The sequence below is a fragment of the Solanum dulcamara genome, chromosome 9 (genome assembly GCF_947179165.1).
Source record: "Solanum dulcamara chromosome 9, daSolDulc1.2, whole genome shotgun sequence".
NCBI lineage: Eukaryota > Viridiplantae > Streptophyta > Magnoliopsida > Solanales > Solanaceae > Solanum > Solanum dulcamara.
In genome coordinates, this window is record NC_077245.1 from 46,684,001 (window position 1) to 46,690,360 (window position 6,360).

Sequence of the window (6,360 nt, forward strand, 5' to 3'; positions counted from 1 at the left end):
ATACATATATATAGGCCACCTTAGAGGGTGACATATGTCAACCCCTAAGTGGTGACACGTGTCAAGCCCTCATAGGGCTAATGCATCTTCTCCTCCCACCATGGGCTGCCACGTGGCAGGTGGGGGTCCACCCCCTTGCTTCAGCTTCTGCCTCATGGCACTCTCTCTTGCTTCCATGTGTCACTTTTTCCCCCTCGTGGGTTTGTAATCTCATCTTACTTTAGGAACCTATTTAATCATTTCTACGTAAGCTTGGTATGAACTCAAGTAGCTTAAGAATGTAAGATTTTCAAGTTGGTAGCTTACGTAAGTAAGTCGAGTCCTACTACTCATTAATTGGCCTCCAACTTCTTTCAGATTCTTATAACCATATTTTCAATCTTCCCTACTATGGGGTGTCACATTCTTCCTTCCTCAGAGTTATCTGGTAGCGTTATAGATTATCCAGCTCACATGGTGACTCCCAAGAAGCTTAAGAACCTTTTAAAAAACTTAAGAGCCTTGCAAGAAACTTAAGAAGCTTAAGAACCTCCCAAGGTATAACAGTATGGGGTATAACAGAATAAGGGCAAATACACAACTCAATATTATTAATTATCAATGGATAGGCAAGGTTAAAAAATTAGACAAAAAGAATCTTTTGACCACTATACGTCTATCCACGGAAGAACTTTTTAGCCTAAAAATGTGTACTAATGAAACTAATCCGATCCTTAGCAAAACCTCCTCTCTCGAGAGAGATTATAATTGAAAAATTCAAATCAACGGCTATTTGTTAATTCAACCACTTCACATCACCTTTTCAAGGTAAAATGAAGATCTAATATAGAAATATGTTTGCAACTATATATCATAAATGAAAACATGCAAAATTAACAAAATAGATATTGAATTAATAAATCTTGAGCTCATACAAAACCCCAATTTAAAGCAAGTTAACTACATAAGCAACCCTCTAGAAGGAATGGGGTTTAGCTGCATATTGAAAAAATAAAAAAAGTTTTACCAAAATAATTGTCTTTCATTGAGTTCAGCAAAGTTTCACTTCAAAATCTCAACGCCCAAGCTTAAAATCCCACTAATTACCCCAAGAACAATGTAAAAACCCTAACCAAAATAGAATACTCTATTTTCAAGTTTTCAGCAATGCAAAACATATCCTTTTCGAACTTTGAAAATTAATTTATACTTTTTCCAAAAGTGGGCCAAAATATTACACACAGACCATTATAGCGACGTATGCCATGTCTGCCGAAGAGATCGGTGAGTAATGCATGATTTCGTCTCTTATTTTGGTCCATTGGTTCTTCCATCTCTAGGCTGACAAGTTGGCGAGCACGCTCCAGCCCGCACATCCATTCGGTGAGTCAACTTGTGGAAATTTTTTTCTCTCTTTTGTTGCTCAGTTTCCAGTTGGTTCAGAGCATTCGGGCGAGCTTAGTTGAGCTATCCTTTCAAGTTGGTGAGTCTCCTTCTTTATTTCAACATCTCCCTTTTAGGCAATCATTCAAGCCAAGTTTTTAGCTTCTTTGGGTGAGCATGATGTACCTCGTCTTTCTCGTTCGGTGAGTCATCATTTGTTCATTTGCTTGCTGCTTTGCCTTGGCCTTTTGTGTATTTGGGCTAACATGGAGCTATCTTGGTGAGTCACCACGGGCTCTTTGTGAGCTTCAGTGCATGTTTTCCCCCATTTTTGTCACTCTTTAACTCTTTTCTTCATAACCATGCTCATGTATTGTCCTTGATTCCTCACATCTGCAAACAAACACTTTAAGGTCAGTATTGGACACAAAATAGGCAAAGAAGACACTATTTTATTGGATTTTGAGCCTTAAATGAGTAAAAATTCTCGATTCATCAATATATCACTGATAAAGGGGTATTCTCCAAGATTCAACAAGTGCTTCTAATATAAAACTAGATGAGAAATAATAAAGTTTTTTATAACATAAAACCCAATAAATAAAAGAAGAGGAGGAAAAATGGTTGCACCTGCTCTTTCAATATACCAACATTTATATATAGAAAAGAACCCATCCACTAATAAATACAAATTTAAAGATAATAAAGACATGTCATTAAGGCAATTTACCTTACAGAATAAATGACGTTGAGCTGTAAAGTGATGAAAAGAAAGTGTGACCAAATAAATTACTGAATGTACATCATTTTAGAGATGTAAAAATAAATATTTTCTCCACAATCTCTCAAATATCTCAATAAGAATATTACAAAATATATTATGAAGTTATGTTGGATTTTCACAATGAGAATAATGCAGCAAATCTAGTGTCTCTTCGACTATGAATCCTATCTAGAGAAAATAAAAATAATTTGTCAAGTTGAGAACTTCTATGAATTAAAAATTTCTTTGTAAGTTCATCGACTTATCAATCACATTATGCATCCACATATTTGTTGTTCATCGCGGTTTTGCGCTAATAGGCCATGTGTGTGCTTGATATTCATAAGTCCTCTAGAAATTTTTCAAAAATACTTAAGAGCGGACTGACTCTACAATCATATATGTGCATTCATCAAGTGTATTCTACAGAACAAAATACCCCTTATAAGGAATATGAATTGAATTAAGAATTTAATCAACTTTAATTTGTCTTATAATTTTGCATTATGTTTACACATCATAGGAATTCACATATTTTATAGTGCTCCTTTTAATCAACTAATGACTTATTTTTACCCATATGAGCATAATTCATGGGTTCCCGAATTACATAAGTTGGGTTACCATCATTGTGCATTTTCTTAAATTGACAAAAGTTTCATTCCCTTCTATTTTTTAGAGATCGATCTCTTTTGCAAAGGTCTAGTCATAGGATCGACCAAATATATTTCTGACTTCTCATAATCTATGAAAATTATTTCATTTCTTAAAATATGATTTATAAAATTATGTATCAAACATATATGTATATTTTTCCATTAAAAGACTTAACTTTTGCTATAAGTATAATTGTTTGACAGTCACAATGTATAGATACATAAGTGTTAATTTTATTTCAACTAGAATACTTTCTAAGAAGTTTTTCAACCTCATTAACAATCAATGCTAATGCAACAAATTTAGATTTTATAGTTGATATAATAATTATGATCTGTTTGGTTGATTTTCAAGTTATGACACCCTCATTAAGGATAAACACACAACCATTAGTGTATTTTGTCTCATCTTAATCAGAGATCTAGTTAGCATAATTGTATCATTCTAGTACAAATGGAAAATCTACTATATTTAATATCATAGTTCATGGTACCTCTCAGATATTTTAATAGTATTATCAATGCATTCCAATTATCATTTATAGGATTATGAGTATATCTACTCAATCTACACACATCATAAGCTATATCAGGTCTAGTAAAATTCATCAAATGCATTAGACTATCAATTATTTGAGTATATTTATTTTGAAAAAACACTTCACTTCTTAAAAGAGTGCTCACATGTACCACAACAAAGTTTTCAAACTTTTTAACAATTTTTCTAACAATTTTAAGTATATTTATATTTTTGTTGTCATGACCGCAGAAAGCTCAACCTTGTTTTGTTGAAGAAAGTCTTAATTTATGTCACGAACCAACCCCGTAGGCCATGATGGGTGCTCGAACTGAGAACTCACGTATATCCATGCTATCCGTAAGTAAATTTGTCTCATGTTTAAGTTATAGCACATCAACAGGTAGGATAACATATAAGTCAGCGAGGCTTATCATAGGCACCACTGTACATACATGCATATACAACCCATACACAACCCACATACATGTCCACAGACCTCTAAGAGTAAGAACAGTAACATAAGGTGGGACAGGCCCCCCATCGTACCATGAACAAATAAATATATACATCGAGGGTTAATATCAAAACTAGGCTCTGATATAATGGAGCGCTTCTGAACTGCTGAGTGGAGCTCCTACGCTAATGGATCACTAAAGTGTGTATCTATACCTGCAGGCATGAACGTAGCCCCCCCTCCCACCTCGAGAAAGGAGGGTCAATAAGACATATGTATTGAGTATGTAAAGCATAGACATACCTCATGAACATAGTGTTTAAGAAGTATCTAAATATGTTTGTTATTGTGTTCATCAATGACCTTCTTATCTATTCTAGAAACTAGGAGGAGCATGCCAACCATCTCAAAATTGTTCTCCAAACACTCAAGGATAGGGAGTTATCCGCAAAATTTTTCAAGTATAAGTTTTCGCTTTCATTTGTGTCATTTAAAGGCCACATTATTTCTAGTGAAGGTATCCGAGTTGATTTGCAAAAGATCAAAGTAGTAAAGAATTGACCCAGATCCACATCCCCAACACACATAAGAAGTTTTTTGGGTTTGGCTAGTTACTACAGAACGTTTGTAGATGAGTTTTTATACATATTATCCCCATTGAATACTTTGACTCAAAATAAGACTAAGTTCCAATAGTCCGATGCTTGTGAGAAAAGTTTTCAGGAGTTTAAAATCAGATTGACTACTACTTTGGTATTGTCCTTACCCGAGGGAAAAGATGGCTCTGTTATCTATTGTGATCTGTTTAGAGTTGTACTGGGTTGTGTGTTAATTCAAAAAGGTAAAGTTATAGCTTATACTTCTAGCCAACTTAAGATCCATAAATAATTCGACTCATAATATTGAGTTTGTAGAAGTAGTATTTTCTTTGAAAATATGGTGTCACTATATCTATGGAGTACATGTAGATGAGTTCAGTTACCACAAAAGTCTTTAATATGTTTTTAGTTAGAAATAGATGAACATGAGGCAGAGGAGATGACTTGAGTTCCTCTAGGACTATGAAATGGGCATTCTCTACCACCAGGTAAAGCTAATTTGTCGTTGATTCTCTTAGTAGGTTGTCTATGCAAAGTACTGCTTATATTGAGAAAGAGAGGAAGGAGTTGTCTAAGAGTGCGCATATACTTGCATATTTAGGAGTTCCCCATGTGGACTCAAATAAAGATGGTGTCATCATTCAGAATAGGGATGAATTATCACTAGTGGTAGAATTGAAGGAAAAAAAAGACCAAGACCCCATTCTATTTTAGTTAAAGAAAGATGTCCGTACGCAGAAAGTGATGGTTTTTGCTCAAGGGGAGATAGTGTGTTGAGATATCAAGGTAGACTATGTATTCCAAATGTTTATAGTCTCTATGGCAGAATCATGGCAGAGGACCATAGCTACAGATATTTGATTCATTCGAGTTCTAAAAAAGATGTACCATGATTTGAGAGAAGTCTAATAGTGTGGTGGTATGAAGAGAGACATTACAGACTTTGTTTCCAAGGGTTCTAATTGTGAATAAGTCAAGGTTGAACATCAAAGGCCTTATGGTGTGGCTCAAAGTATAGAGCATCCAAAGTGGAAATGAAAGATGATCAATATGGCCTTTATTACAAGCTTACCACGATCTCGCAGACAACATGGTTTGATTTGGGCGATTGTATATCGGACGACTAAATCAGCCTACATCCTACCAATTAAGATTAAAGATGTAACACCCCTAAAACCATTGTATGTGGTGTTCTAATTCTCGAGAAAAATAATACTGTTTCTGTATTTTGGACATAACTGTTCATAGGATGGTCTAAATTAGGTGATTCAAATTTCTGAGTAACCCCAACCTCATTACCTAAAACTTTTGTGAATACTTTTTTCTACGATGTTTGAGATCTTTGTCTCGTAAAGGGTGAAATCCATAGCTTAATATTCGAAGGTTAAGTAAGTCAAATAAGTTAATTGTTGCAAGACATGGTGTTGTGACAAAATAGAGTATTTATAGAAGAAAAATTATATCTCACTGTAGGATGCTCCAAATCAGTTGACTCTTGAACGACATGAAAGGAGACTTCTAGAGCTATAATTCATATACAGACACAAAGTCCTAATTATGAAGTTATCTTATTCAAACGCAGCTCTGAAAAATGGTATTCCATTAAAAGAAAATTCATCTCACCAACCATGAAAAGATCAAGATCCATTTGACATCACCCATGACATCAATAGTCCTCCATTTGACATCACCCCATGACATCACAATCCTTCATTAAATTTTTAGATTATTCTTTATAATTATTTTAATTATTGTTAGGTCCCTCCTTCACACTTATAAATACCCACCTTATTTCATCATTTTGTTCATCAAGCTTTCTCAAGCTACTCTTCTCTCTATACACTTTTTTACTTATTCTTAAATATAGTTTTAATGTTTAGTAGTGTAGAAATACTATTTCGGTGATTCATATACTACGGGTATTACACAAAGCACTCCAATGAGGAAAATGCTAGGATTCAAGAGTGTTCATTGAGTCTTGGTATTCTGAGTGAAGCTTCGGATTT